Source organism: Neovison vison, chromosome 8, assembly GCF_020171115.1.
Source record: "Neovison vison isolate M4711 chromosome 8, ASM_NN_V1, whole genome shotgun sequence".
NCBI classification, from domain to species: domain Eukaryota; kingdom Metazoa; phylum Chordata; class Mammalia; order Carnivora; family Mustelidae; genus Neogale; species Neogale vison.
Window position 1 is genome coordinate 35,424,331 of NC_058098.1, and position 22,621 is coordinate 35,446,951.

The 22,621-nt window shown below is 39.5% G+C and overlaps 1 non-coding gene across 1 annotated transcript; it reads right to left on the minus strand.

Moving 5' to 3' along the window:
* Positions 1-14,168: 14,168 nt before the first annotated feature.
* On the minus strand, positions 14,169-14,275 carry LOC122916612. Its single transcript, XR_006386241.1, has one exon. It is a non-coding gene; the product is annotated as a U6 spliceosomal RNA (small nuclear RNA).
* Between the last annotated feature and the right edge of the window lie 8,346 nt (positions 14,276-22,621).

The following is a 22,621-nucleotide window of genomic DNA, read 5'->3' on the forward strand; positions in this document are numbered from 1 at the left end:
AGTTTCCCTTAAATAATCTTGAGCTATTTTCAACCTTTGCTGCCTAATGTTTCTAGAGCTATTATTTTGTGTTAAAATGACAAAAACAAAACAAAACAAAAAAAGGTGGGGTGGAGGGACCTGGGTGGTTCAGCCAGTTAAGCATATGACTCCTTATTTCAGTTTAGGTCACAATCTCAGGGTTGTGGGACTGAGCCTTAGGGCTCTGAGCTCAGCGGGAAGTCTGCTTGAGGTTCTCTCCCTCCCCTTCTTCCTCTGCCCCTCCCCCTGCTCTCTCTCTGGCAAATAAATAAATAATTGTAACATGATAAAAAATATTCAAGAATAATGTAAACTATAAAAACATATTTGAACATACATATTTTCAAGGCCAAATTTCAAATTCAAATCTATGACCCACTTGGCTTGCTTTGGGAATCATGACATCAAGGAAAACATTCATTTCACATAGCATTATTTTCACTACAGAATAATCATAACTAGAACTTACTATTGTCCGGGCATTGTTATAAATGTTATATGTATATTGCCACACTGAATTTTCACTATTATCCTGTGAGGTAGATTTTATCATCTCCATTTTAAAGATGAAATTATCCTGGGACACATAGGTGGCTCAGTTGGTTAAGCATCTGACTCTCGGTTCCAGCTCAGGTCATGATCTCAGAGTCATGGGACTAAGGCCTGTGTGGGGCTCCTCACTCAGCAGGAAGTCTGCTTGAGAGTCCTTCCCTCTGCCCCTGCCCACTCTCTCTCTTAAAATAAATAAAGAAACCTTTAAAAATAAAATAAAGATGGGGGTACCTGGGTGGCTCAGTGGGTTAAAGCCTCTGCCTTCGGCTTAGATCATGATCTCAGGGTCCTGAGATCGAGCCCCACATAAGGCTCTCTGCTTAGTAGGGAGCCTGCTTCCTCCTCTCTCTCTCACTCTGCCTGCCTCTCTGTCTGTCAAATAAATAAACTCGTTAAAAAAAAAATACATTTCTATTTTATTTTCAAAGCCTGGCACCACACCTAGTGCTCATCACATATCTGTGGTAGAAAGGTTGTTTTCTCTCCTGAGGCCCATGTGGAGAGAGTCCTCCCAGGCCCCCTGGGAAGAGCCCTAGAATTTGCCAAAATCCTGAATCATTCCCGCCAGAACCTGCTAAGAAATCACCAAGATCATCTTCATTGAAAAAACAAACAAACAAAAAAACTTAGCATCTTTATTGAGGTATAAATGACTTTCCACAAATGGCCCATATCTAAAGGATATAATTTGGCAAATTTTGATATGTGTATACACCAGGAAACAATCTCTATACACAAGCTGTAACCAGGACGAAAAGCCCAGTTGCTCCCAGGCCACAAGGGTCCCCACACAGACCAGATTCATCCACTCACAACTAACAAAATCCAAAGTCTGAGAGAAGAGTGGAGGTGAAACAAGGAAGGAATTTATTTCAGTGAGGTCAACCCCTGGGAGACAGCAGACTAATGTCTCAAAGATTGTCTCCCAAGTGCAGGAAATACTTCTAAACTCATATGAGGAAAATGTGGAATACATGTTGGTGGCCCGTGCAGGCGGACAGAAAGATCATTGTCTTGGGGTAGATCTTGCTGACATCAGAGCAGTCCTTATTGCTTAAGCGGATAGATTTGGTTATCATTATGGGATGCTTTGCCCACTATGTCTTTTTCTTGCCTGAGTTAAGAGACAAGCTGGAAAGAAGAACTTAATCAGTTAGAGAGTACAGACCTAGGTCAAAATGGAAGTTGTTGAAGTCCTCTTTCAAAGATAGTTCACCTATCCATCATCCCTAAAAGTTTCCTGGTACCCCTTACATTTCCTTGTGTTCCTTCCCCAAAGCATACCCCCTGTCTTCATGCAATTTAGTTTCTAGTGCTTATTGACCACGATAACACTGACATCTAACTCAACTGAAGAAGAACTTCATGAGAGACATAGTGGCTTCTTCAGTGTCTCAAGAAATAATTGCTTTATCTTCTTAGTCCAATGACTTCTATAAAGGATTTGGGATGTATCTCCCAATGACCTGGTCTAGTACTGGTTAAAATAAATAATGGAATTGTCTGAGTTAATTCTAGGACAACCAAATCACATGCACGTGATTTTACTACTTGTAGAGCTATAACCCTTGATCTCCTTTGATGTTCCCATATTTTAACATTGCTTTTCATATCATCTTTATAATTCTTTGAAAGAGCATTATTTGATGGGAGTGGAAACGGAAAAGGCGGAACCTTGCAAGGTGCTCATTCTACTTCTCTGAAGCCTCCAAAATCAATAGGTTTTTAAAAACCTTCCAGAACTTATTTCCTGGAAGCATCATCACTGGCTCACCTACCTGGTTGGGATAACAGATGCTAATTTGTTTACCAAGACTAAAGGAAGAATCTAAGTATATTTTTTCACAGAATGTCCCATATGGATGACACAAACATTTAATTAGTCCAAACAGAGTTTGTGTTTTATTTTTATCTGACTATTTTACCTAATCCATTTTAGGTATGCTCTAATATTATGTTGTGGGATATTTTTAAAAAATTAAAAGTAAATGTATAAAGTATCTCCATTGAGTCAAAACTTCTCTGCTGTGCTTAACTAATTTCATATCTCAATGGGAGTGGAGGAGAGAGCTAATATTTGAATTTATTAAGAGCACAGACTTTGGGACAACACTATCAGGGATTGAGTAACTACTGTGCCTATTACGGGCTGTGTGACCTTGAGCACATGGGTACTTAACATCTCTGAGGGATGATTTCATCTTTATTTTATTTTAAAGATTTTATTTATTTATTTGACAGAGAGAGATCACACGTAGGCAGAGAGGCAGGCAGAGAGAGAGGAAGGGAAGCAGGCTCCCCGCGGAGCAGAGAGCCACCCAGGTGCCCCAATATAAAACAGAAATTTAAAAAATAAAAGATAATATATTACAATCAAGAAACAAAATTCACCAATCTGCAGAATATACAAGACAGATCTTAAACAGAAATACAAAAAAATTGGGCAAAAGAGGAAGAAAGTTGTATGAAATGAAATTGGGAAATAGAGATCACAGTCTTAATATCAGGCCAAGTTGAATTTATAGACAAAGTATTAGATTAAAGAACATTCATTTGCCATTGTGACAGCTAAGGAGCTGAGAAGAACTCAGTGGACCCCCTGGAGGTGGGCGGGACGGGGCACAGAATAATAATCATCAATTAAATGAATAATTTTTTAAATTAAAAAGTATATTAACATTTAAAGTCTCCAGAATTGATAGAAATGAGAAGGGTATATAGTACATGAAGAGATGCCTGTTTAAGAAAATCTATCAAATTTCATTAAGAATAGTGCAAGTCTGTGCTATTTGGACTAAGAAAATTTCCTCTTGGCCTTCTGGTTCAGCAGGACAAAGCTTCACTCCAGACGGGGGCAGAGAAAGAAAACACAGAGTTCCCTCAACACGTCTGTTCCCATTCCAGGCCTCTCTTACTGGGAGGGGAAGGCCTTCTGTGCTTCTCACCCTACCCTCCAGCTCTTTGTTGCTAAGACTAAGTTCTGAGAGAGTTTACCCAAGAGGTGGGGGTTTCTCATTTGCCAGTCCCCACAGGTGAGACAGAGGCTGCAGGCACTACCTGGGCACAGCACACCTGAGAAAGCTGGGGTCCCCTGCCTTGGCTTGCAGGGCCAAGGTTCCATGCCAGGAGATTCAGGCTGAGGTGGACTGAGACAGCCTGAGACAGAGGCCTCTTCCTTCTTCCTTCGTTCAGTTCCTAAAGCAGAGGCATCACTCTTCCTACCCCCAAGCTCCAGAGTCCCGGATGTTGCCCTGGGAATAAAGCAGGCTTTAAAACAGAGATCTCCTGAGCGCCTGGGTGGCTCAGTGGGTTAAAACGCTGCCTTCGGCTCAGGTCATGATCTCAGGGTCCTGGGATCAAGTCCTGCATCGGGCTATCTGCTCAGAAGGGAGCCTGCTTCCCTCTCTCTCTCTCTCTCTCTGCCTGCCTCTCCGTCTCTCTGTCAAATAAATAAATAAATAAAATCTTAAAAAAAAATAAAATAAAACAGAGATCTCCTAATCCCTTCACAAAGGTATGAACTTCATGTGCAGTAAGGTGTAGAGACAATGCAAACCTTAGGGTGCTCTCAAAAACAATTGGAGGTTGTGCTGAAAGGTAATTGGAAGGAGATTGGTAGAGTCATTGGAAATACAGATTCCATTGTGGGAGAGGTAGTTTGCCAGAGAGAACTAGAATCCTTCTGGCGGTTGGAACTAATCTGATTTTAGTAACTATCTTTTCAAAGGAGCCTAAATTTGATGGTATTAGTTTGTACAGCCTAGGACAGTGTTGCAAATAATGCAGCACTTGGCCAATCAGTTGGCTATTCTTAACTGCTTGTTGTGGTCAGGGAAAGAGACAGCCAAAGAGAGTATCACTATGCTCTCAGGGTGACTACTGGCTTATCCAAGACAGCACCCTCTGCACCGGACCCCACGAACGGGAGCATCAGCAGACACTTCACACTGTGGGAGAAATAGACTCTACTAAAACACTCCATCCAGTCACTAAACAAATACACAAAGAAATAATAATAAGCCCTGGAAGTTAAGTTTGGAGGGAGGGGAGTGGGGGGATGGAGGTGGGAAGAAGTACCCAGAATGACTACAATATATTATCAAAACCAGCCATTTTCCAGCAAAATATCACAAGGCATGCAAAGAAACGGGAGTGTATGACCCATGCACTGGAAAAAGAATAAGAAACTGAAAGTACTTTGGGAAGCAACCAGATGTTGAATTTAACAAAGACTTCAAAATAGTCATTGTAAATATGCTCAAAGAAGGAATGGAAACTATGATTAACAAGCAAAGGAAGATACAATGACAATGTTGGGTCAAACAAAATACCAATTAAGGGAAAGAACCAGATGGTTGAAATGTATAAGAACTAAATCCCAGAGTGTAGATGATAGGCCATTTCTGCCTTTGGTCACTGTGAGAAGGACCTTTCCAGCATTTTCTTGTCCTCCTCTTAAACTAATCAACTTCAATAATTTGTCAGTTACTAGTGCCACTGTGTGTTCTCCTATATAAACAATCATTTTTTAATATTTTAAGGTAATTAATTAAACTGATTTAATGGGAAAAATATTTTCTTTAACATCAGTGGGTTTCATGAATCTGGCAGAACTAACCTGGTGAAAAATGTTCTTAAAATAAACATATGAATAACAAAGGAAAGGAACTGATATTTGGTGAATGATGTCTCCATCATATTGGGTACCTCCTCTTTGCTTTCTCATTGAATCCTCAGTAAATGAAGAATTCCTCCAGGAATCACCAATTTAGAAGTCAGGAAACTGAAATTTAAAATCAATGAGCAAATAGTGAGTGGTTGGCCATGTATGACTCAAAGGTTATCTCTTCTAAAGTACTTCCTTAAATTTATGAATATTTACTTTACTTCTTATATATCTCAAAAATTGTTTAATTCCAGTTCAGTTAACATAGAGTATAACATAGAGTATATAACATAGAGTATAATTTTCAGGTACATTATATAGTGTTCATCATAATAAGTGTACTAACATCTGAAAATTTCTGACTCGTCCTTCTAGACCCTGTGAAAAGGTTAGCTGTCTTGTAACATTCTCAGTTCTCTGAGGGTATCACCATCCTGGTACCTGGAGAGGGTCTCACTGTTATCTATTCACATCTAAGGTCCTTATGGAGGTTCTGAGCTCCTGAAAGGAAGTGATATCTTATTTGTCTTTTTTATCCACAGGACCTAAGCAATTTAGTCCATACTAAGAACTCAATAAATGTTTGTTGAATGAACAATTTATGTAATCCTCCTTTGGGAAATTCCTTTGAGTTATGTGAATCTTAAAACAAGACAATTTACCAGCAAAAATGGGTTTATTTGAAATACCAGAGAATTGCAATTCGGAGCATAACCACAGAAAACCACAGAAAAGGCCAGCAAACAAAGGAGAGAAATGGTATTTTATGGAAAAGAAGAAGGAAATTGGGAAGGGTTATTTTGAACAAAAGTCCATTGAAAAAAAGTGAGTTCAGGGTAATGATGGTTTCTCACTGGCCGGAGGTACTGAAGTAGTAGATTTCTTGTAGGAGATACAGTGTACATTTTGCCCTGTCGGGGCCTGTGTTGATGACTTTTTTCCTTTTGAGGATTCTTCTGGTGGGGTCTGTGATTGACAGTTTTTCCTGTGATTGATCTCAAGTGGTACGGCACGAGAGCTCCCCCTTCTGGCCTCCGGACGACATAAGGTTTCCCTTATTAATTTTCACAATGAGTAAACTGATTTGAAAATGAAAATTGAAAATTGACTAAGGTAAATATATAAATGGACATTTCATTAATTATATGATGATGATTCTTCTTGCCTCGCTGACATCGGCTGCTCTGGAGAAGTAGCTGGCTTACCCACGAGCTTGCAGATGCAGCACAGACAGTTTGACTGAGGGCAGGACAGTGTGGGCTGCCTTACTGGGATGGCAGACCACAGACTGTGGTTGAAACCATCAAAAACAACTGGTGGAAACCACCAGAAACAATTTGGGCGACCTTAACTTTAAAAAAAAAAAGGTTTAAAAAAAAAATTTTTTTTTAATAAAATAGGGATGCCTGGGTGGCTCAGTGGGTTAAAGCCTCTGCCCTCGGCCTGGGTCATGATCCTAGGGTCTTGGGATCGAGCCCTGCATGGGGCTCTCTGCTCAACGGGGAGCCTGCTTCCTCCTCTCTCTCTGTCTGCCTGCCTCCCCCCTTACTTGAGATCTCTATCAAATAAATAAATAAAATCTTTTTTTTTGGAGAACATCATCTATTTTATTTCTTTTAATACTTACAACCACAGTCTTTGTCAATATTGTTATTTCTATGAACAGATTTGTGAGAAATGATACCTAGGGTAGCTAAGTAACTTCCCCATAATTCCACACCTAAGTCAAATAACAGAGTCAAGAGTCAAAAAAGTATGTATTCTCGTTACAGATCCCACACTTACATATAAAGATCAGGTAAAATCTTTAAAAAAAATTAAAAGGTTTGCAAATACATTTGTTAGCTTTTGGAATCAAAGAGAGTTCTGGAGAACCAATTTTGGAAAATGAGCAGTAACCAAAGAGGATGAAGTGGTGGGAGCACAGTCATGGCTGCCATGCAGCTCTTTTTAGGGCACTACGGTTGACCACTAGATACACTCATTGATCTGGCTCAGTCCCACAGCTGCCGTGACAAAAGGTCTGGCATTTTCAAAATCCTGGATTGTCCCAAATTAGGTGACATGATCATGTCCTAGGTGCCAGCGAGTGAGGAAAGAGAGTGCTTGCCCCTTTATCTTCCGTGGTGGAAATTACGCTCTACATTATACTTATTTGGGAATGGATAGTCACCAAATTGGAAGGGTATTTGCTTGCTAATAACCACAACAATTAATGGTCATAATGATAGATCAATGGCATTGATGGCTCCAGGCCCTTAATTCTGGTACTGAATCCTGAAGGAATATTTCTGTACTGCGTCTCACACCTTCTTTCTACTCCCATGGTGCCATTTGTCCTCTCATTGTTTCTGTTCTAAGAAGTGGGAATGGCCTACTATAGGCCACCTGTCCTCTGCTCCCCAAAATCATGATGCTGTACCTCCAATTTACCCTCTCGTAGCTTCCAGAGTAAACTTCTTGAAGTCAAAGACTACTTCAACATTTAGGCAAGAGCCATGTAATTCCTTCCTCCAAAGACCACTTCAACATTACCCTATGCTATGAAATATACTAAAAACTTTTTGGGGTGGTATTGGAGTATCTCTGTGATCTGGTGCCAATTAATCTTGCCAGGGTTTCAACACTCTCTAGTTCACATGGACACATTAGATGCTGGTTATCAAGGACACTCAAGATTGCTGAAGCACACTCCTAGCTACAGGCATTCCTTCCAAGCATTTACTGTGTGCCTAGCTACTGGAGAGGTAACCATGAATAAAGATTGGTTTTCTGCACCTCGGATGTGCTATTTGAGCTATGTAAACTTGAAGGGGGTATCACCTAACTATAACAGCCAAGCAAATAAATCCGAATTGGTTGTGACAATAAGCCCACCACCTTGTACCAAATATCAGCCCTATTCTCATTGTTTCTTAAATACCTGGCCTGCATAATCTTCACTCTGGTTTCAAGGCCCAGACCCAACACAACCCAAGCTATAAAAAAATTTATGATCATCTTTCTTTGGAGCAAGTCTATGTCCTTTCCGTGCTCCTAGAGCTTCTGTCGATACACAGCTCTACTACCTTGGACACCGAGTGTCTGTAATTTACCATACAAGCCTGGCATTCTTCTCTAAATTTCCAGCTTCTTGATAAGAGGGACACCCCTCCCCCGAGCTTGTTCACCATTGTGTTCTTCAAAATATGTAGCCTGAGACTTTTCACGTGGCAAGTAAACAACAAATACCCATGAGATTGAAAGCTGTTGGATTTAAGTAGAAGACAGAGGATTGAAAGGTTTTAGCACAATACAGTCTTCAGTACTTTGAGCATACGTCGTACTGACAACATGTTATTATTTTGGCCTCTGTTACAGGGTTACTGCAGGATATCACAAATCGTGGAAAGTCACAATTTGCTAACATTGAATTTAGCTTTGCTTAAATGTAGGGTATTTTTCAAGACCTTCAAAAATTCAATGGAAATGTCAACATACATAGACTGAGGCCCACTAATAGTAAAAAATCACTTTTCCTTTGCCTGGTAAAAAGGAGAATTAAAAAAATTCAGTTTACTGAATAATAGCAATGAATTATGCATGTAACATGTACCATTACCTCTTCTAAGTCCTTTAACCTAGTAAACGCATCGATTCTCATGACATCATCACTTTGAGATTGAAGGTATTATTATAATATTTTTACAGATAAAGAAATAAAAACTCAGAGGAGTTCAGTGAGTTGCCTAAGGCCAGGTTAGCTAGTAATCGGCCCAGCTAGGATTAGGTGTCAGAACTGTCCAATTCTATTTTCTACACTACACTTCCTCCCAATGTGTTCAGAGGGAGAGAACTCTAACTCAATTTGATTGGAAGGCAACAAAATTAGTACTGACTTAGATGGGATTTTCTTTCTTTCTTTCTTTCTTTTCTTTTCTTTTCTTTCTTTCGTTTTTCCATTTCAGACAAGTCATAGCAAGACTCCTACTACTTTGGGGCAGCACTCTTAGTTGTCTTGATTTGAATAGGAGGGTTCGATATTGATATATATGAGCAGTAATAAGTTAAAAGGAAAGCAAAGGTTTGGCATCTTTGGGAGAAGATGTGATGGTGGATTGTTGCTCATACAATTAACTGCCATCACGTTATCCTTCAAAGAGGCAATGAGGCCCCTGGGTAGAAAGTAACCCCTGGAGTTGGAGACAGAATCTGCGGTCAAATTTTGACTCTACTACTGCTTACTATGCGGATGCCCTTGGGCAGTTTACCTAGCTTTTATTAAATTTTTATTTTCATTGATAGAAAAGGAATAATGTGTGGTCCATACACTCTGGTGTGATTTGAGGATTATAAATGGCAAATATAAAGTTTCAGCACACAGCCAATACATGGTAATAATCATGATTTGCAGGATGTCCTTTGCGTAGAGACCAGATTCAAAGCAATTGGCTTTTTACCAGGGGCATAATATGTTACCACTTTCCTTGATTATATTGATTTTTTTCTCCCTTTAATATAAACTCACAAGCAGGCCTTGCTGCTCTGGAGTAACTATGGTATAACGGAGAAAGGATCTTTATTAAGCCCTTTCCCCCCTGCTTCCCTCCATCCCCAGGACCCAAACTCTCCTCTTGGGGCAGTATGTGATACTCTTGATTGAGCCTATGTTGGCTCATGCCTTCTACAGTGTATGGTGTTTAAATGGCCATCCTGCTGGGGTGCCAGGGTGGCTCAGTCAGTTAAAGGTCTGACTCTTGATTTCGGCTCAGGTCATGATCTCCAGGTTGTGAGATCCAGCCCCTCATCCAACTGCACTGAGCGTGGTGCCTGCTTAAGATTCTTTCTCTCGCTGTCCCTCTGCCCTTCCCCTACCATTCGTGCTCTTGTGTTCTCTCTCTCTCTCTCTAAAACTAATGACCATGATGCCACATGCTTTACATCAGGTTCACTCCTGACTTATTTGCACAACTTGAAAAAAAAAATCTAAATATTAAAAAAGCCCCACTAATTTACTGGAATAAAATTCCCTGAGTGAAATTTTGTATGGGCACAACCTGGACGGGAAGCCAATTTAAACTATCAAGTGTGGGATGTGAGTAGTTAAAATGCCGGATGTGGCAGAGGCAACAGGTAGAAAGCCGTGGAAGACATTAGGATGTTTTGGAAAGACTGGATGTTAGCTTTTTGGAGATCCAGAAACTCCTTTCAGATTTTGCATCACAAGGTAATTAGTCTCTGACTCAAGCCCAGCAATCATTTGAAAGCGTCAGATGATTTCGATTGGCTGGCCATACAGTAAGATGAATAAGCTAGAGCTTTAGCTGTGTGGTTAGAGTTGTATTTTCCTTAATATTGAGCTGCGATGATCTCTTTACATGTCCTCACATTTGAGAGCTTATTTCTAGCAACCCATCTACTCAATTATAAAAGTTTTCTTATCTTTGGATCCCCAGAACCAGAAGCACTGAGGTCTTGTACCTGAAAGATTCAGGAAAGGAAATAAAAGCATGTCATACTTAGCCCCCCCACCAATCCCTGCCCTTGATGGAAGTGAAAAAACTGATACCACCTGGTACGAGAAGAACTCTAGGGAGAGGTTGGAATTGAAGAAGCATTGGAGGAAGCAAACTGCTCCAATGTCCCCACCCCAATTCGGCAAACACCCATTCGATGGCATCCCAGCTTACAGCACTAGGTTCTTCTAGCCAATTTCCCCAAACCTCAGTCTACCATTTGTGTCTGGTGCCTTCCTCCTTTGGTCCCAGCCTGAAGCGCTTGGCAGTGACGTGCTCTTGGTTTAGAATCTGGTAATGGGAGGCCTGATCCTGGGTCTGCAGACCTTGGATAATGTTCTTTGCTGAATGTCTCACAATGCAGTGTCCCACCCACCCATGTCAAGTCCTCCAGATGGAAATGGTAGACCGAAACCCTCTTGAACTTGGTAATGCCTGAATTTGGATTCCCACTTCTCCTGCCCTCTTTTGAAACTGTGCTGCCAAAATGCCAGGATTCCTTAAATATCTGTCAGAACTGTGACTTTTAATTTCACAATAAAAACTATACAAACATGTGCAAACAGGTTTAAAATATAAATCTGACTTGTAACAGACAGACATAGATAATTACATCCTAAGTGGGGTTTTACTAACCCCAAGGTAAGATTGGTCACACTCTTCTCATTCCTCCATTGGTCAATAAGTCTCATTTGTTTCCATGTCTTCTCTACATTTGCTTTTTTAAATGTTAAAGTCCAGAACTTCTGATTTTCACAAGACCATAAGCATTTCTCTCCTCTATTTCCTGAAACTTCTTAAGATAAACTACAGGTATCTTTTCTTAAACCAAAATCCTTAAGAGAGACCAGGAGAGGAGACATTTGCAGGTAAGTAATGCCACTACTTCTTAATGCCTCTCTTCAATGAAAACTAAATGATACTTTAAAAAAATTTTTTTTAAAGATTTTATTTATTTGACAGACAGAGATCAGAAGGAGGGAGCAGGCTCCCTGCTGAGCAGAGAGCCTGACGCAGGGCTCGATCCCAGAAACCTGGGATCATGACCTGAGCCAAAGACAGAGGCTTTAACCCACTGAGCCACCCAGGCGCCCCAAAAACTAAATGATACTTGAAGAAACACTCTTAGATGAAAGGGAAAAGAGGAGGGGGGAGAAGAGTTGAACAGATCTATAAAGAAAAGGAACCCAAAGTAGAGAGATCGAGTGATGGAAATAGAAAAAAAGCAAGGCAAATAAACAAAAAACCTTTAAGATGAAAAGTGTTACACCCTCAGATGAAGAAGAAAATGTACATTTGTGGCAGGGGAAACAAATATTATGAAAAAGAAAAAGCAGGGCAAAAATGAAGATCTTGAGAATTTTTAAAAATTATGGATGCTAAAATATAAAAACATACTTGAAGTTTAGAAAATCTCCCAGAAAGGTGACCAGAAAGAAACAAAAATAAAAATAGAAAATAGAAAGATAGGAAAGTTAGCTAGTGCTGAAGTGTTTTACTTGTTTTTTGTTTCTGTTTTTTAAATTATATTTATTTATTTATTTATTTATTTTTGTCTCAAAACTTTATCACCAATTTTTCCAATATTCTTTTTTTTTATTTTTTATAAGAATATATTTTTATCCCCAGGGGTACAGGTCTGTGAATCACCAGGTTTACACACTTCACAGCACTCACCAAAGCACCTATCCTCCCCAATGTCCATAACCCCATCCCCCTTCTCCTAACCCCTCTCCCCCCAGCAACCCTCAGTTTGTTTTGTGAGATTAAGAGTCACTTATGGTTTGTCTCCCTCCCAATCCCATCTTGTTTCATTGATTCTTCTCCTACCCACTTAAGCCCCCATGTAGCATAACCACTTCATATCAGGGAGATCATATGATAGTTGTCTTTCTCCGCTTGACTTATTTCGCTAAGCATGATATGCTCTAGTTCCATCCATGTTGTCGCAAATGGCAAGATTTCATTTCTTTTGATGGCTGCATAGTATTCCATTGTGTATATATACCACATCTTCTTTATCCATTAATCTGTTGATGGACATCTAGGTTCTTTCCATAGTTTGGCTATTGTGGACATTGCTGCTATAAACATTCGGGTGCACGTGCCCCTTTGGATCACTACGTTTGTATCTTTAGGGTAAATTCCCAGTAGTGCAATTGCTGGGTCATAGGGCAGTTCTATTTTCAACATTTTGAGGAACCTCCATGCTGTTTTCCAGAGTGGTTGCACCAGCTTGCATTCCCACCAACAGTGTAGGAGGGTTCCCCTTTCTCTGCATCCTCGCCAGCATCTGTCATTTCCTGACTTGTTGATTTTAGCCATTCTGACTGGTGTGAGGTGATATCTCATTGTGGTTTTGATTTGTATTTCCCTGATGCCGAGTGATATGGAGCACTTTTTCATGTGTCTGTTGGCCATCTGGATGTCTTCTTTGCAGAAATGTCTGTTCATGTCCTCTGCCCATTTCTTGATTGGTTTATTTGTTTTTTGGGTGTTGAGTTTGCTACGTTCTTTATAGATTTTGGACACTAGTCCTTTATCTGATATGTCATTTGCAAATATCTTCTCCCATTCTGTCCGTTGTCTTTTGATTTTGCTCACTGTTTCCTTTGCTGTGCAAAAACTTTTGATCTTGATGAAATCCCAATAGTTCATTTTTGCCCTTGCTTCCCTTGCCTTTGGCGATGTTCCTAGGAAGATGTTGCTGTGGCTGAGGTCGAAGAGGTTGCTGCTTGTGTTCTCCTCAAGGATTTTGATGGATTCCTTTCTCACATTGAGGTCCTTCATCCATTTTGAGTCTATTTTTGTGTGTGGTGTAAGGAAATGGTCCAATTTCATTTTTCTGCATGTGGCTGTCCAATTTTCCCAGCACCATTTATTGAAGAGGCTGTCTTTTTTCCATTGGACATTCTTTCCTGCTTTGTCGAAGATTAGTTGACCATAGAGTTGAGGGTCTATTTCTGGGCTCTGTATTCTGTTCCATTGATCTATGTGTCTGTTTTTGTGCCAATACCATGCTGTCTTGATGATGACAGCTTTATAATAGAGCTTGAAGTCCGGAATTGTGATGCCACCAACTTTGGCTTTCTTTTTCAATATTCCTTTGGCTATTCGAGGTCTTTTCTGGTTCCATATAAATTTTAGGATTATTTGTTCCATTTCTTTGAAAAAGATGGATGGTACTTTGATAGGAATTGCATTAAATGTGTAGATTGCTTTAGGTAGCATAGACATTTTCACAATATTTATTCTTCCAATCCAGGAGCATGGAACATTTTTCCATTTCTTTGTGTCTTCCTCAATTTCTTTCATGAGTACTTTATAGTTTTCTGAGTATAGATTCTGTGCCTCTTTGGTTAGGTTTATTCCTAGGTATCTTATGGTTTGGGGTGCAATTGTAAATGGGATTGACTCCTTAATTTCTCTTTCAAAAATATATGGAACGCTTCACGAATTTGCGTGTCATCTTTGCGCAGGGGCCATGCTAATCTTCTCTGTATCGTTCCAATTTTAGTATATGTGCTGCCAAAGCGAGCACTCTGTTTTTGTTTTTGAGAGAGAGAGAGAGAGAGAGAGAGAGAGAGAGAGGAGGGACAGAGTGAGAGGGAGAGAGAGAGAATCTCAAGTGGGCTCCATACCCAGCACGCAGCTCGACACGGGGTTTGGTCTCACAACCCTGAAACCAGGACCTGTGCAAAAGTCAAGAGTCAGACACTTAACTGACTGAGCTACCGAGGCACCCATGCCTTACCTGGTTTTTGGAAAGAACATGTTTTAAATTAATATAGTTGTGTGGATCATAGGATCTCAAGTATTCAGAAAAACAAATCAAAACAATAACCTTGCTTCTCTAGTGCAGTCAGGGCACCAAGTTACTAACCTGAGAACTCATCTGTGACATTCAGAACCAGCGGGTCCTCAAACCTTCACCTTGGCCTAGCTGTGCTAAAGCCTGAATACTTCTTAAGTTGGGCTTTGCCATTCTCACCTGGGCCTCCTTCTCACTCAGGCCACCCTCCACCAGGGGGAGCTGTTATTCTGGAAACTCTTGACAAAGACTGCTGGTGAAGGATGGGAGCATCACACCATTCACCAGGTGATTGCTATGAATATAAAGACGGGTACACACGTTATATCACCATTCCAGGTGAAAATGTGGATGGGGAATTCCACTAAGCTTCATATTCCTATCATCCTCAGCTCATGAAGCGTTTCCTGTCATGTCATACTCTTATTCCGATGCTGACCATGCTTGGATATCCAACCCAACCTCCTATCTTAAACCTGCCCCTGTCTTGTAGATGACAGCACCATCCATCAAGTTACCCAAATCAGAGCCTTGAGAATCATCCCAGCACTGTGCTTCTCTAACCTTAGTATTGTGAAAATGCAGTTTCAGATTCAGGAGGTCTGGGCTGGACCCAAGAGTTTACATCTCTACCAAGCTACCAGGTAAGACCTGTGGATGCTGATCCAAGAGCTACAGTTTGAGTACCAGCAGCTAAGCATCTGTATTCCTTCATCCCCTCCAACCATGAGGTATTAAGCTCTGTAGTTTCCACCTATGCCACTCATGAAGGCTAGGCTGACGTCTCTTCTTGCACAGATTAAAACAATACCTACGAAGCCAATCTTCCTGCCTCTAGTCTACCTTCTCCAAAAGCCACATTTTTGGTGGAGACATTGATTCTTTCTTTCCTCTTCTTTCCTTTTCACCTCCCCTCCCCTCTTTTCTTTTTTACTTTACTCTGGGTTTCATAAAACACAGGGGTCATGGCCATAAAAGTGGTTTTGACTGAAAAGGAAGAGGAGAAGGAAGGGGAGAAGCTATGTTAAGTGGATACAGGATGGTGATTGGTTGAGAAACTACACTGCAAATTCAAATGGGACTCAAAGGAAACAGAGGGTATGCACTAATGAAAGGGTCTCAATGCCATTCAAACATTCCTAAGGAAGAGTGGAAGCTAAAGGTAATTCTAATTCTAACTGCCCAGCCCGGAGAACCATGTTCCCAGTGCTTCTATTAGCTAACCACAGGGCCTTGGGAAAGTCCCTTCCTCTGAAGTGTCCATCACTGTCCATCACTGGGAATGTTCTGGATAAGGTGTCCGATTTCATCCAGGAAGGAGTTCTGCATTTTTCTCAGAATGGGGCCAAGGAAAGATTTCTGGGAGTGTGTATTTATCTTGGCTCCACCTCCAACAGCTGTGTGCACACAGATAAATCATGTGACCCTGAGGGGGTCTCCTTCTCACCTGTGAAATAAGAATGTTGAACTAGAGGATCCCAGGGATCCTTTCAATTCAAAAACCCTGTGGTTATAGCTCTTCTTTTCATAGAGGAGCCATTTATTTTCCTCTTTAAAGTAATTCACATATCAGGGCGCCTGGGTGGCTCAGTCGGTTAAGGATCTGCCTTCCACTCAGGTCATGATTTCAGGGTCCTGAGATAGAACACCATGTCTGAATCCCTGCTCATCAGAGAGTCTGCTTCTCCCTCTGCCCCTCCCCTTGTTCATGTGTGCTCTCTCACTCTCTCAAATAAATAAATAAAATCTTTTAAAAAGTAAAATAAAATATTTCAAATATCAACAATCCATGACCATTAGGAGACAAAGAAGAGGCAGGAATTAGACACAATGATGAGCCCAAACCCACTTATTAGGAAGCTGAATAAAAGGGGGGAAAAAAGCCTATTAAGCAAAATAGAATAAGATTGATTAATCTATCTATCTATCTACCTACAGTGACAATTTAGTAGAAGGCCTGAGAATATCATCTAAAAGCTAAATATATATATGTGTGTGTGATATAAATATAAATATAAATATAATATATAATATAATATAAATATATATAATATATAATATATAATATATACACACACACACACACTAAGTTTCAGAGCTTCTCTATTACTAATTCAATGCTTAGGGTTAGCCTGTCAGGATTGTTTGAGTAAAGATTGAGGAAAAAGACATTTGCTGATGAATTCCAGGAAATGTGTGTAATGGGTGTTATTAATGATAATCTTGAGAATATTTTCCCACTATGTATAGTCATTGCCTTTTTATTTTAATTTGACCTCAGACACTCAGGATGGGATTTAATGTAATCATAATTCTTTTAAAAAAACAATTATTTTAGAGAGAGAGAGCATGTGAGCACACGGAGGAGGGCTAGAGCGAGAGGGAGAGAAAGTCTCAGGCCGACTTGGTGCTGGACTGGGCTGGACTCAGGACTCTGAGATCACAACCCAAGCTGAAACCAAGTGTGAGATGCCCAACTGATTCTGCCACCCAGGCACCCCAATCATAATTTTCGACATGCTATCACCAGTCCATATACAGTCCTCGTTTACTTACTCATCTACCTATTCCCTATTCAATTGTTTTCAGATGATGTAACAGACAATCTTGTCTGCTTCCCTCAATTCAAGAACAAGAAATTAACAAATATTTATGTCTATCTCTGTGCTTCTTCCTTCTCCCATCCTTCTCCTCCCCAAAAGGAGCACCCATTTTGAATTCTGTGTTGATAACTTATATAACTTTTCAACACTTATATGGATTTATCAAAAATGGATATGTTAAAACAACATATTGGTTCATTTAAAATTGTTCTTAGATTTTTACAGAAGATCACTCTGTTCTGTGTAGTCTTCTGAAACTTCTTACTTTCTTCGCTCACTACCGGGTCCCCAAGATTCATCCATGGGATTGCTGTATAATATCTTGGGAGACTGACTTATCCCTATTTATGCCTTCTCTGTCTTTGGGCAGCTGGAGTGTTTTCCCCCACATTTCTGTATTACTAAACAATATTGCTGTAAATCTTGTGTATAAGATGTATCTGTTCAAATTGTTCTCTACTATGTAGTTACTATTTTCCCTTCTTTAATTAAAGACTGTCTTGCAGGAAATACTTTGAGACTATGTAAAAATCCTGTTTCTCCTCAAACATTCACCCATTAATTTTAGCATCCTTTGGTGGGTTATGCCTGAGCAATTATTACTATGGTGTTTGTCTAATGATAACTTTGTATTTCCCTCATGTCTTCTACATTTATTAATAATAATAATATTATTAAACCATGTTAATATATTTAATGATATCATATATAAATGTTATGTATTAATAGTAATTTATAATATATTAATATTTGAATAATATAATAGTATTAATTATAATTATATGGAAAAGCTATCTGTGCTCTTTCATTTATTTGCATATTTAAATATTTATTCAGTTTTGCACTCATAGGTATTTATTTCATGAGTTATCATGAAATATCATATCAGCTAGTTTTGGCTTTGGCCATTGGTTGCTCATCCAGGTGCCTTCTGTGCCCTTTTAGGATGACTCATCCTTTTCTAAGCATTTTCTTACTTCTGTACACTATAAGATATTCTAAGGACTTGGGCTTGCTCCCCAGGAATCTTGTGTTTTCCCTGCCTTATTCCTGAAATCAACCACTTTTAAAAGAGCCCTGATTCCTTTTATTGAAGAATGGTGTTTAGAAACCAAGATCTGGACACTGGGTATGCTCATTGCTACTATGTCGTCATTGTCTCTACATCCTTTCAGTGGACAGAACTACATATATATTCCCTTAGCTTTGAATGAAGTGTTTGCATCATGTCTACATCTAACCGATTCTTTAAGTCTAATATAATTTTTCTTCATCCCATGAAATCAACCTTGACACCAATGCTAGAAGAAGTATTTGACTTTTCTGAAATTGCATAAATCTTAACCTGTACCACAATTTGCTTCCCCCCATGGATTATGTTAATTCCTATATCCACATTATAGTTGATCGTAGACCGTAAGGTCTCTCAAAGAAGAACCCATTTTTGTAAAGGACATTTTATAGTTTTTTTGCATATAGAATAAATATTAGAGCCACCTTTTCTGGGGAGCTACACTTTTTGAAACAGGTAACTTTATTTGTAAAAGTGAATTTCAAAAATCATTTTAGATTTTCTCAGTAATGTAAGACTATTTCAGAGGAAACAAAATTAGTGAAGCAGGTAGAACAATGTTTATAATATTATAGTTATAAAATACATGTGAATTATTGCTCTTGTCCATTATAAAACTACTTTCTCACAGGGAGGATTTAATGATCTTCTAACAATCTAAAAACATTAATCTAGTCTAAGAAAGCAGCTAGTTTCTTATTCCTTATTCCTTATTATGTTTAAGGAAGTAAAAATGTCACTAGAAATACATTAAAAAGTAGGACAGAACCGATTAAATATTGTAACATATATTTTATAAATAAGGCTGTAATTTTTAAAAATGTAATTATGAGAAATGATCAACATTGGCACTTTCCTCCTATTAAGAATTATTTTCTCGGGACGCCTGGGTGGCTCAGTTGGTTAAGCAGCTGCCTTCGGCTCGGGTCATGATCCCAGCGTCCTGGGATCGAGTCCCACGTCGGGCTCCTTGCTCGGCAGGGAGCCTGCTTCTCCCTCTGCCTCTGCCTGCCTCTCTGTCTGCCTGTGCTCGCTCTCTCTCCCTCTCTCTGACAGATAAATAAATAAAATCTTTAAAAAAAAAAAGAATTATTTTCTCTATTTTTATATTTTTAGGATACTGATTAAGTTAGACTCTTTAAAGAATGTTTGATAAGCCTGTTGATTTCTTTTACACATACTGTTTAGGAAGCACAACTGGTCATATTACCATATGTTAGCTTACCAAAATTCTTTTGAGACGGGTGTGTGTGTGTGTGTGTGTGTGTGTATAGAAAAATTCTTTAGTCGGAAGTTCTGTTTTTCCTTTTCTCTATCACTGAATTGGCACAGTATGTCATGTAGATCATATTTCATCCCTAGGCCAACAAGACATTCATTCAGCATCCAGTCAAACATCTTTATTACTTTGTGATTCTGATCATATTTCCTGGCACTAGACCATATGTTATTGTTGATGACAAGGTTAATAAATACCATGGCTCTAAGAATTGCCAGAAAATGATCCGTTTGTCTTCCCCACTTGCCTTTTCTTCTCAGAAATAAGATCATCTGACCCCCACTGTCAGTCCTTTAGAACCAATTTTGACCTCAGAAAGAGAGATTTAAAGTGTTTAGAATTCTCTGGCACTTAGAATTGAAGACTTCCTGCTCTAATTCTGAATGATGCTGGGCCTCTGCAACATTTTCTTGGGACCAGATTTCCAATTACCAACCCCAGTTGCCCACTATTGAATCTCATGTTGTTCCGTATTATTGCAAACTGCCTAATTTCCAAGTTTCTCTGAGAATCTGCCTTCCTCTCATAAGCCAACCTCCCAGAGTCTGAAGATTGCTCCTCGGGAATCTTATCAGCAACTTGGGCACCTGGCTGCACTTCTCAGAACTGCTAGAAACATTATGTAAAACATGAACTGTGTTCAGACTCTAGGAATATACTTTCACTTCTACTCAGTTCAACTCAACAAACATTCATTAAGCAATTTAAGAGCCCAGCCCTGTACAAGAGTGTGGGGATGTAAAGATAAATGAAACAAAATAGTGTTCTCAAAAATTTCCTAGTCTTGTTGAGAAAACCACAATGCAAATATACTACACAAGTGTGTATTAAGAATTAGATACATATTCCTAGTGTGAGAGAGAAGCAGCTCTAAAGGAGTAGCTAACCATCTGGTAGGAAAATCTGGAAAAGACATAGTTTCAAGTGCAGTGACGGCATAGCCACCATGTCTGGGTTTTATCTTTTGGCATTTAGAAGATATGATAGATTACATTGTTGGTCCCAGTATATACCTTTTCATATATGTATACACTGTTTGACATGACTTCGTGGGGGTAGTCACCTGACACATCCTTTAACTCTTGAGACATTAGTATACATAATATAAGCAGGGTTGTGGAAATGGATTTGCATAATGGAACTTGTGCTTTTGTGTTGCCACCATTGCCATAAAGAGACTCAGGTCAGTCTAGATTGAGAGACAAATGGAATGAAGGTGCTCCAACTAAGCTAAGTCAAGCTAGCCTACAGCAGCACCTTCAACTGATGCACAGATACATGAGAAAGCCCAGCTGAGATCAGTTCATCATTGACCTCATGATCCATAAAAACAAATTATCATTGTGTTTAGCCTCTTAATTTTTGGTGGTTTATTATGCAGGAATAGCTAGCCATATAGGAATCATTGATGCTCTTCAAAAGTTTACCAGCTGTATATTTTAGAAGGATCACTTGGAGAAACCAGTAAATTTGAAGGGGAGGAGACTAGAGATGGACAGACAAGCCAAAAAAAGTGACAATATTTAGCTAAGAAATTATGAAAGCTTGAACTACAGTGACAGTGGAAAAAAAAAAAGAAAGAGATTTAAGAGTGATACAGGATGCAGGTCATAGGTATTCATTGGATGTCGATGAAGAAGGAGAGGATGAGTTGAGGATAGCTTGCTGATTTCTGGGTTAGATTACTGACAAATCTGACTGTGATAAATGGAATATGCAGGAGTTCAAGCAGCTTTATTAATGGACAGGAAACAGCAGCAGGCCAGTAACCCATTCCCTTCTCAGCAGAGATACCTAGAAGTAATGAATTCAGTTAGATCTCCATGTAAACATGGTAAAGGCTTGAAGACAAGACCTCCCGGTAAACATACTAATGTTGGTTATTGGTGGGACAATACCAGGGAGCTCTTACCTAGAATTTTTTTCCATGGGATATACGTGGTCTCTCTTGATTACTTATTGTTCACAAAACTGGAATTTGTGGATTTGTAGGTCATGAATGACTGAAGAATGGAAAGTTGTACTGTAGACTGTAATTGATGGAGTATAAAATAGGCTTTTCTTTTTTTTAAGATTTTACTTACTTATTTGACACAGGAGAGAGATAGAGAGCACAAGCAGGGACAGTGGCAGGCAGAGCAGGGGGAGCCCGATGTGAGACTCAATCCCAGGTCCCCGGGATCATGACCTGAGCCATAAAATGGGCTTTTCTAAAATGGAGATTGATCTCTTTGTGTGAGTGGTATCCTCATAGAAATTGCTCAGAAGAACCTTCTCTGTTAAATATGAAACCAAAATTCAGTGACATGAGGAACAAAAATGGTGTTTTGGGGATCTGCATCCAGTGTTTCAGAATCCTCCAAGAAATGAATGTTTCACCAATGACTGGTGACTTCCTGCTTCCTTTGACTTATTACACATTTCGGTATTGGGTAGGACTCCCAAAGAGTCTCCTTTGACAACTCAACAGTTTTTTCCTCAAATGCTGGAGCAAGGAAAGGGTGTGACAACTTGGATGGAGGCCAATGTTAATAAAAGAAGCAGAAGCCACCAACAAGGACCTGACACTTCTTTTGATAATCAGTGAATGTTCTCCAAAAGACAGGTTCCTCCTGGAGTGTAATGAACAGGACTAGGGGCTGACTTATGTAAGATAAAAAGACTTTCTTTGATTACACCATGAAGACAGTGTGGATGGATTGAGTGCCAGAAATTGCCAGAAGGAGATGGTACACTTCTCACAAAAAGTCAAAGATATTTGGCAAACAAACAATGACTGTCTTCATGAAATTCTCTCAGGTTTGGCACACAGTTTTGATATCTGGGTAGATTTGATGTCAAATCCTTTGTTATTCTGGAATTATTTGAAATGTGTATGTTCGCTGTTTTGCTCATTTTAATGGGTTTATGCTTTACTTCTCTCCAAATATTAACTTCTTGTGAGCAAGAGTATGTTGTACATCAGTAATTCTCAAACTGAGAGTCTACAAATCACCAGGGGATCCTGATAAGATGCAGATTCTGACTCAGCACATCTGGGGTAGAGCCTGAGAATCTGCATTTCTAACAACCTATCTGGCATAGTTGATGCTGCTGCCATGGACCACATGAGTAACCCCAGT